We start from the raw sequence: 11,246 nt of genomic DNA on the forward strand, positions 1-11,246 counted from the left end.
TTGAAAAATAAGTATCATTTGTTAAGTTTCATAACATAAAACATTACTCTCTGGCCAGGCCCGGTGACTCATGCCTGAAATTCCAGCACTTTGGGAGGCCAAGGAGGGCAGATCGCTTGAGCGCAGGATTCTAAACCAGCCTGAGGAAGATGATGAAATCTCGTCTTTATTATTATTATTTTTTTTTTTAATTACTTGGGGCTTCTTTCTAATGGCTCCCTTACTTTTAAAAAAGCCAAAACATCCCTTTGTTTTTTCAATGTGGTTCTAAATTCCTTCTGCAATTTTTTATTCCCTAAAAACGTGTAGATAATAGCTATTAATAATAAGAAATCTGATTTTTCTTCTATTTTGTATCAGTCAAAAATATCATTTTAAGAATTTAATGAAAAGTATTCAATATATGGTTATGAGAAATTTTTATACAGTTTTAAAATTAGGAAATACCATTAGTATAAACTAGTAGAGGGAGGACAGTACTAGGGGATTAAATTAACATTTTACTTTTCATTATTAGACACAATGAGAAAAGGCAAATAAAGCAAAACATAAGTAAAGGGACTCTTCCAAAAGTCAGTGTCTATGACCTAATTAGGATAAGACAAGTGAAGAGAAACAAATGAATATAAAAAGCAGTTGTGTGCTTCCACATAAAATCTGTGGAAACAAACGACTATTAGTACTTTGCTCTCCATTAGGATAACATGTAAAGACACAATCACCTTCATCACTCAAATATAAAAACCTATATTTTATCCACACTCAGTTTCTATCAATCCCACTTCATAAATGGATTTCAAACTCTTTCCACCCTCTGTATCTTCACCGCCACCATATTCTTAACTACCGTAATTTCTAATCTTGAGTAGTAATGCAGTGCCCTGATAAGAAGCATTTTATAGAGAAAAGGGAAAGAAGTTTGAATAACTATTTATTTATCTTGACACATAAATACATAAATAAATAAATCTTAGGCAAAGACGAATATAAAAATAATGTCTAAATGTGTTCTTATAAGGTTTTTAGATACAAAACCTAAAGGTCTTTTTACTTAATTCAGTCAAAATGAATATAGATAATACTGCATTTAGTCAACTATAAATGTATGTTTTTCTATGTTTTTAACACCTCTGAAATTGAGATGTGTCTTATAATTGATGCTATTATATTTTATAAAGTATGATAAGTCAGGTATTTGCATATCAACTTGCCTCACCTGTTCTACCTGCTAACATTTCCACCTGGAAGAAATATTTTATTGTCAAATGGCAGAAATAATTTTCACAGTAGCCGCATAAATAGGCTTTGGATCACAAAAATCATAAATTACTCCCGTGTTGACCTTCTACTATCAAAAAAGTTTTCAACACTCCCAGAAAGTTTAGTAGATATGGAAAGAGTCAATGGTACGGTGGTAAGAGTATGCACTCTAAATCATGTTGCTTAGAATCTATACTAGATGTGTCAGGTGGCAAGACACTTAACTCTCTGTGCCAACAAACTCCAGATAACAATAATTATTTCAATGTATTTTTGAAGATTAACAGATATTGCACATCACAATGCCTAATGAATAATATGTACTCACATAATTATATTATATTTTAATGCTGATTACTCATGTTCAAGTGAGGATTTAAGGCCTCATTAGAAATTTAGGCATTTGGTTAATCTACTTCTCTATTCGATCAACATATAGTCAGAGTTATTTTCAAACCACAAGTGCTGAAGACACAGTATTTGCTTTGCTTTAGAGTAGCAATGTAATGAGGGAGCCAAAGTTAAAAAACAAATGAAAGTGAATTTTAATATTGGTAAAATCATGCTATACTAAGAATTGTGCCTATATTAAGGTAAAGTAATAAACTATAAAGTTGTTTAACAACATTTTTATTCCATTTTTTTTTTCATTCCAATTGCTTATTAAGTTAAAACTTGTAAAAACTGACAAAGTTGGGCAGCATTTTGTGAGGCCAAGGCAGGAAGATCACCTGAGGTCAGGAGTTTGAGACCAGCCTGCCCAATATGGTAAAACCCTGTCTCTACTAAAAATACAAAAATTAGCTTGGCGTGGTAGCACTTGCCTGTAGTCCCAGCTACTAGGGAAGCTGAGGAAGGAGAATCACTGGAACCAGGGAGGAGGTGGTTGCAGTGAGCCTAGACTGTGCCACTGAACTCCAGCCTGGGTGACAGATCAAGATTCCGTAAAAAACAAAACAAAACAAAATAAAGTAAAAACTATTAACATAAACTTCATAGTGTTTATTTTAAAGAAGCTACACATACAAATTCTAAGTTTCTTCCAAGTTTTTAAGTTTTCATTTTTAATTTCTGTATTAAAATGCTTTTTACACTGCTGTAAGGAATACCTGAGACTGGGTAATTTATTAGTGGAAGGAGGTTTATTTGACTCACAGTTCTGCATAGCTGAGGAGGCTTCTGAAAACTTTCAATCTTGGCAGAAGGTGAAGGGGAAGTAAGACATGTCTTACATGGCCTCAGAAGAGAGCCAGAGCAAAGGGCTCTCTCATTTTTAAACCATCAGATCTTGTGAGAACTCATTATCACTAGAACAGCATGGGAGAAACCACCACCTTAGAACAATCACCTCCCATCAGGACCCTCCCTCCACAAGTGGGGATTACGATTAGAGATGAGATGTGGGTAGAGACACAGAGCCAAACCATACCAATTTCCAATACCTTAACTTCTCTGGATTTTATGTAACATATAAGGTGCCCCAATGTTACTTTTAGTTAATGTTTACATCACATAAAAAGTTACTAATCTTTTCAGAATGTGAACTTTTTAAGCATAACATGTTTATCAACTTTGCATGTACATTTTAATTTTACTAAGAGTTTCAAATACCTTCAGTGTTTCTTCTAGAAATAAGTTTAAGCATTTCCACACAATCACATTTTTATTAAGGAATGAGGCTAAATTAATTGTGTTTATATACTCAAAACTCTGCAAAGATAAACATCTTATTAGTAATTAGGGGAAAAGAAAACAAGATACAAACAAAAAGGAACCTTTGTCATGTCTAAGAAAACCAAATTTTCTATGCTCAGAGCCCAGTGATTTTGCTAAGCAAATTTAGGATTTTGTGGTAATTAGTGCCTATTTTTATTTATTTTGATATTTAGAGTCCTTTTTATCTACATTAAGAAGAACTAATTGAATTCAAATTGTTAATCATGATGTTAAAAAATATATGAAAAACAATATTGTATTCAAATGTGGTTCTGCACCAAATTTATGAGGCAATCAGGTTCTAAGAAGCAGGGTTTATGCCAGGCTATTGCTTTAGAGATCATGAATTCAATTGTGAAAGTATCATTGAAATTTTAAAATTTAATATTCTTAGTAATCTTCATTTAGTTCAGTATTAATTATATTGAGGAAAAGTCCAAAAATGTATTTTATTGTCAAATTAACAGAGCTAAATTGATATATCTAAATAATAATCTCTTAACAAAGCCTGAGGTAATATCTACTATGCCTCAATGGAAAGCAATCAAATTGAAAAAGGCAATATCCTCCTGGGAAAAACTTTTCTTTTCTTTTTGACCCTATTCCCCAGAGTTTCATTCTTCTTATAATGCAAACATAAATTGCATAAACAATAAAGGAATGCATGTTTCCAGAAAAAAAATGAGAATAAAAGAAAATCATATGGTGATATGAAACATATAAAAACAATATCCAACCTGATAGACTGTTAGCAGAATGGGAGTCCTCCTAATCGCCTTTGGAACTTAATATTTGACCATTTTGTTAGTAACTTTTTCACAAGTATGATGCTTCATCCTGAGTATCAACTTGATTGGATTGAAAGATGCAAATTATTGATCCTGGGTATGTCTGTGAGGGTGTTGCCAAAGAAGTTAACATTTGAGTCAGAGGGCTGGTAAAGGCAGACCCACCCTTAATCTGGGAGGGCACAATCTAATTAGCTACCAGTGCTGCCAGAATAAAACTCAGGCAAAAGAATGTGAAAAGACTAGACTACCTTAGCCTCCCAGCCTACATCTTTCTCCTCTGCTGAATAATCCTTGCCTTCAAACATCGGATTTCAAGTTCTTTAGCTCTAGGACTGGGACTGGCTTCCTTGCTCCACAAGTTGCAGACGGCCTATTGTGAAACTTTGTGATCATGTGAGTTAATACTACTTAATAAAATCTGCTTTATATATTTATCCTATTAGTTCTGTATCTGTAGAGAACCCTGACTAATACAGATTTTGGTATCAAGAATGGTTCTAGAGGAACAGAATATTAAGGATGGAGTTATTCATTGGTTTGGGAATTTGTGGAGTAGGCTGCCTAATATGATTAGACCTAATATGAGTAGACCTCTACTTCTATGGAGAACGCTGATAGTCCTTGGCATAAACTGTTTAGAGAGTTATAGAAAATAAGTGCATGTGACACTTCTGATTCACTATTCATGAGAGGTAAGGAGTTTAGTGACTCTATACCTAATGTCTTTGACTATATGTGGAGAACCAAGGAACATACTGTAGTTGGTTTGTTCCTTCTAAGTTTTCTGGACAAAGCAATGAAATAAAATAATGAACTCAGGGGTTCTAACTCCCAGCCTTGAAAGCAGATACTAAGCATCAAATCTGCTAAGATTGCCCTGAGTGAGAGTCTTATTGCCTGTAAAGAAAGAGCTGAAAATGTGGAAAATCAGACACAAGCTCTTATCATTCAAGTGACTGACCTGAAATGAAAGGTGGATGCACAGTCTCACCAAGTGTCTATTGTTAAAGTGAGGCCATTGATTGGAAAAGAATGGGACACTGAAACTTAGAATGGGGACATTTGGAAGGAACCCAATGAAACTGGGGAACTCTGAACTCATAAACTCTGACGAACCTTTTTTGTCAGAAGAAATAACTTTCCTGTCTCCAATAGCGGCAACATTCCCTCCTTGGCCCATGCTGTCATCAACCTTTCCACCTTTGAGAAGATAAACCCTATGCTGCCTGAGGCAACAGTGATGGCCTCCCCTGAGGCAATTGCCAGGCAAAATAATGTTGATTCTCCTCAGAAGCCACCCCCAACACCCTTGTTTGCCTCTAGAACTATAACTAGACTAAAGTCCCATTGGGCCCATAGAGATGAGGTTAAGAGTGTGACCCATGATGAGGTATGCTACACTTGGAAAGAACTACTTGAATTTTCTAATTTATATAAGCAGAAATCTGGAGAACAAGCATGGAAATGGATATTAATGATTTGGGAAGATGGTGGAAGAAACATAGAGTCAGATCAGGCTGAATTAACTGACTTGGGCCCAGTAAGTAGGGATTCTGTGATTAATGTTGCAGCTTGGGGAGTTAGAAAAGGTGCTAATTGTTTATTTGCTCGGTTAGCTGAAATATTAGTTGAAAGATGGCCCACTGTGAGCAAGCTGGAAATGCCTGATCTCCCTTGGTTTAATGTAGAAGAAGGGATCTAAAGGCTTAGGGAGATTGGGATGGCAGAGTGGATTAGTCATTTTAGACCTACCTACTCATCCAAGCTGGGAGGATCCAGAAGATACACCCTTGACCAATGCATTATGAAATAGATTTCTGAGGGCAGCAACTGCATCTTTGAAGAGCCTTGTAATTGCTCTTCTCTATGTCAGATTTAATAGTGGGAACTGCAGTCACTCAACTACAAAATTTAAATCCCATAGGAATAATTGGATCCCGAGGTGGCAGTGTCCAAGTGACAGCACTTTGATCAACCATCAAAGGCAAGGTGGGTGTAGCTACTGTAATGGACAGTAATGGCAAAGCAGCAATCAGAATAGTCAGACTCATGTAGAGCTCTTGCACTCGCTAATTAATCAGTGTTCCCAGAAGTGAAATCAAGAGGAAGCCTACTGCATTCCTACTTAATCTATATAAGCAGAAACCTGCCAGGTCGAGTGGAAAAGAGATTAATTTGAATTCTAAAAACAGAGAATTACAGCCCCTCAATCAATTTCCAAACTTGAGCCACTTTACAGACACACAACTCCTTGAATAAAGGGGAGGTTGTATTCCCTTGAGAATGGACCCCACTACACTAGAGACAATTTATGCTGCTCTTATTCTTTCTCCTATACTTCCCCAAGGAGACCTCCGGACTTTTACCAGGGTAACTATATATTGTGAAAAGGGAAATAATCAGATATTTTGAGGTCTACTGGACACTGGCTCTGAGCTGACATTGATTCAAGTGGATCTAAAACAGCATTGCGTTCCTCCAGTTACAGTAGGAGATTATGGAGGTCAGGTAATTTATGGAGTTTCAGCTCAGGTCTGACTTACAGTGGGCCTGGTAGGTCCCCAGACTCATCCTGTGGTTATTTTCCCAGTGCCAGATTGGCACTGACATATTTAGCATAGATTGGCATGATTGGCATAGACATATCTAGCAGCTGGCAGAACCCCCACATTGGCTCCCTGATTGGTAGGTTGAGAGCTATTATGGTGGGAAACACCAAATGGAAACCATTAGAGTTGTCTCTACCTAGAAAAATAGTAAATCAAAAACAATATCACATCACTGGAGGAATTGTGGAAATTAGTGCTACCATAAAGACTTGAAAGATGCAGGTGTGGTGATTGCCACCACATAGCCGTTAAAGTTTCCTATTTGGCCTGTGCAGAAGACAGATGGATCTTGGAGAATGATGGATCTATACTAGATCTGGTTTTATTGTTTGAGCAAATTAACACATCACCTACTACCTGGTATTCAGCCATTGATTTGGCAAATTCCTTTTTCTTCATTTCTGTTCATAAGGCCCACCAGAAGCAATTTGCCTTCAGCTGGCAAGGCCAGCAATATACCTTTACTCTCTTACCTCAGAGGTGTATCAACTCTCAGGCTTTGTGTCATATCTTGTTCCAAGAGAACTTGATCCCTTTTTGCTTCCACAGGTATCACACTGGTCCATTCCATTGACCACATTATGCTGATTGGGTCCAATGAGGAAGAGATAACAAACACATTGGACTTATTGGTGAGACATTTGCATGTCAGAGAATGGGAAGTAAATTCAAATAAAATTCAGGGAGCTCCTACCACAGTAGAATTTCTAGGGTTCCAGTGGTGTGAAGCCTGTCGAGACATTTCTTCCAAGGTGAAGGATAAGTTGCTGCGTGTGGCCCCTCCTACAACCAAGAAAGAAACACAGAGCCTAGTGGGCCTATTTAGATTTTGAAGGCAACACATTCCTTATTTGGGTGTGTTACTATGGCCCATTTATTGAGTGACCCGAAAGGCTTCCAGTTTTGACTGGGTTCCAGAAAAGGAGAAGGCTCTGCAACAGGTCCAGTTTGCTGTGCAAGGTGCTCTGCCATTTGGGCCATATGATCCTGGAGATCTAATAGTGCTTGATGTGTCAGTGGCAGATAGGGTGTTGTTTGGAGCCTCTAGCAGACCCCCACAGGTGAATCACAGTGGAGGCCTCTAGGATTTTGGAACAAGGCCATGCCTTCTTCTGCAGATAACTACTCTCCTTTTGAGAGACAGCTCTTGGCCTGTTAATGGACTTTGGTGGAAACTGAATATTTGACTATGGGTCATCAAATCACAATGGGACCTGAACTGCTTATCATGAACTGGGTGGTTTCTGACCCATCTAGCCTTACAGTGGGTCATGCACAACAGCATTCCATCATCAAATGGAAGTGGTATATATGTGATCAGGCTTGAGCAGGTCCTGAAGGCACAAGTAAGTTACATGAGGAAGTGGCTCAAATGCCCGTGGTCTCCACTCCTGCCACCTTACCTTCTTTTCCTCAGCCTGCACCTATGGGGTCATAGGGAGTTCCCCATAATTAGTTGACAGAGGAAGAGAAGACTAGGGCCTAGTTTACAGATGGTTCTGGATGATATGCAGGCACCACCCGAAAGTGGACAGCTGCAGCACTATAACCCCTTCTAGGACACCCCTGAAGGACAACAGTGAAGGGGAACCTTCCCAGTGAGCAGAACCTTGAGGAGAGCACTGGTTGTGAACTTTGCATGGAAGGAGAAATGACCAGATATGTGATTATATACTGATTTATGGGCTGTAGCCAACGGTTTGGCTGGATGGTCAGGGACTTGGAAGAGGCATGATCAGAAAATCGGTGACAAAGAAGTTTGGGGAAGAGGTGTGTGGATGGACCTCTCTGAGTGGTTAAAACTGTGAAGATATTTGTATCCCATGTGAGTACTCACCAAAGAGTGACCTCATCAGAGGATAATTATAATAATCAGTGGATAGGATGACTTGTTTTTTGGACACCACTCAGGCTCTTTCCCCAACCTCTGTCATCACCCGGTGATCCCATTAACAAAGAAGACATGATGTCAGGGATGGAGGTTATGCATAGGCTCAGCAAAATGGACTTCCACTCACCAAGGCTAACCTGGCTACAGTCACCACTGAGTGCCCAATTGGCCAACAACAGATACCAACACTGAGTCCTCGATATGGCATCATTACTTGGGATGATATTCCAGCTACTTGGTGGCAGGTTCACTATATTGGACCACTTCCATCATGGAAAGGGCAGAGGCATGTTCTCACTGGAATGTATACTTACTCTGGACATGGGTTTGCCTATCCTGCATGCAATGCTTCTGCCAAGACTGCCATCCATGGACCCACGCAATGCCTTATCCACCATCATAATATTCCACAAAGCATTGCCTCTGATCAAGACACTCACTTTATGGCTAAAGAAGTGCAGCAGTGGGCTCATGCTCATGGCATTCACTGGTCTTACCATGTTCTTCATCATCCTGAAGCAGCTGGATACATCAAATGGTGGCATGGCCTTTGGAAGTCACAATTACAATGCCAGCTAGGTGACAATACTTTGCATGGCTAGGGCAAAGTTCTCCAGAAGGCCGTGTATGCACTGAATCAGCATCCAATATATTGTACAGTTTCTCCCACAGCCAGGATTCACGGGTCTAGGAATCAAGAGGTGGAAATATCAGTGGCACCATTCACCATAACCACTAATGACCCACTAGCAAAATTGTTGCTTCCTATTCCCACGATATTATGTTCTGCTAGCCTAGCAGTCCTAGTCTTAGAGGAAGAAACGCTGCCCCCAGGAGACACAACAACGATTCCTTTAAAATGGAAGTTAAGATTGCCACCTTGACAGTTTGGGCTCCTCCTACTTTTAAGCCAACAGGCTATGAAGTGAATTACAGTGTCGGCTGAGGTGACTGACCTGGACTATCAAGATGAAATCACTCTACTACTCCACAACAGAGGTAAAGAAGATTATGCATGGAATATAGGAGATCCCCTGGTGCATCTCTTAGTATAACCATATCCTGTGATTAAGGTCAGTGGGAAACTTAACAACAGCTCTATCCAGACAAGACAACAAATGACCTAGACCCTTCATGAAGGAAAGTTTGTGTCACTCCACCAGAAAAAAAAAAACACAACCTGCTGAGGTGCTTGTTGAAGGCAAAGGGAATACAGAATGGGTAGTAGAAGAAGGTAGTTTTCTTTTGTTAAAAACATGATTATGCATGTATATACTTGTACTAAGACAATACCCTCATTCTATTTCCTTTTTCCTTTACTATGTGACATAAGATTTTTTGACTTCATATCGGCATTTAAGTGCTGTTAACTTTATGTAATAGCATTTGGATGGGGGATTGGTGCATTTCTGGTTGTACGAAGAATTGTTGTATTATGTTAGGCATAATTATCAGCTTATTATTGTCTTTATTTGAAGATTATGTATGATCTCAGGAGATGTGTACGGGTCAAGGTGACACGGGGTGGACTTGTGATGGCTAATACTGCATGTCAACTTGATTGGATTGAAGCATGCAAAATACTGATCCTGAGTGTGTCTGTGAAGGTGTTACCAAGGGAAATTAATATTTGAGTCAATGGACTGGGAAAGGCAGACCCATCTTTAATCTGAGTGGGCACAATCTAATCAGCTGCCAATGTGGCCAGGATAAAACACAGGAAGAGGAACATGAAAAGACTAGACTGGCCTAACCTCCCAGCCTACATCTTTCTCCAATGCTGGAGGCTTCCTGCCCTTGAATATCGGACTTTAAGTTCTTCAACTTTGGAATTCAGACTGTCTCCCTTGCTCCATAGCTTGTAGAAGGCTTATTATGGGATCTTGTGATTGTATGAGTTAATACTCTTTAATAGACTCTGATATATATGTTCTATTAGTTCTGTGTCTCTAGAGAACCCTGACTAATACAACAAATATTTGAAAATAATTAAACTTGATTTTAACCAAGTTTTATTTCTATTATACTAAGTATTGATTTTGTTATTCTAATTATCTGTATTCTTGCTTATATGTTAATTCTATTCTAGTAATTTATGAAAGTTTTATAAAGAAAATTCACTTTTTTATATATTTCTGTAAGTTCTGACTTAAATATTTAAGTGAAAGTTTTTAAAGCCTCAGTATGCTCAACTGTTGTGTTCGTGATGGACTTCACTTTTGTACTTATAAAAGGTATGTGTTGAACTCACTTAATAGATTCATCTTCAATGTTTATTATTAGTATTATAATTACAGCACTCCTTTTTGCTACCAATTTCATGTTATACATTTTTATTTTTCTATCTTATCTGTTCTATTTAGATATGATACTTCATTCCTTAAACGTTTTAGTTTTGAGTTTGAAAGTTTTTGATTATAGACATCAACAATTTTTATTATTTTCTTTTAGCAAAATTATTATTTTATAAAATATGTTATATTATTTTAAATAATGTTCTGATTCTGTATTGTTTCTTTGGTGGTAATTGTTCTTTTTTAAAATTTATGTTTTTTCAATTTATGGTTACTGATTTTCGTTAAATATTTAAATTTGGTAAATATTTTGGGATCTCTCTTATGAGTCAGAATTTGTGTAAATTCCTGAGAGTAAAATGTGCAACTCAAGTGATAATTTCCAAAGGAGGAGATCTCTGAATATAGTAGTCTGCTGTTAAGATTGCAGATAAGGATGTAGAAGTGAAGCTAGGTTAATTGTGCCATTGAGGGCAGCTGCCAACTCTTTGCAGCAGTCATTAGTTACCAGGAGCTCTCTCCTCCTTCCCAGCCCTCAGAGAAATGTCTTAAAGCACACTTGTTCTCAGTATGGAAACACTGAAGTTTTTTCTTTTGTGTGTTTATTTGTTTTTTGTTTGTTTGTTTGTTTGTTTGTTTTTGATGTCTTTGAGGTCCAGTATGGCATCAGGCTCTGCTCTCTCTA

Source organism: Chlorocebus sabaeus, chromosome 25, assembly GCF_047675955.1.
Source record: "Chlorocebus sabaeus isolate Y175 chromosome 25, mChlSab1.0.hap1, whole genome shotgun sequence".
Lineage (NCBI taxonomy): Eukaryota > Metazoa > Chordata > Mammalia > Primates > Cercopithecidae > Chlorocebus > Chlorocebus sabaeus.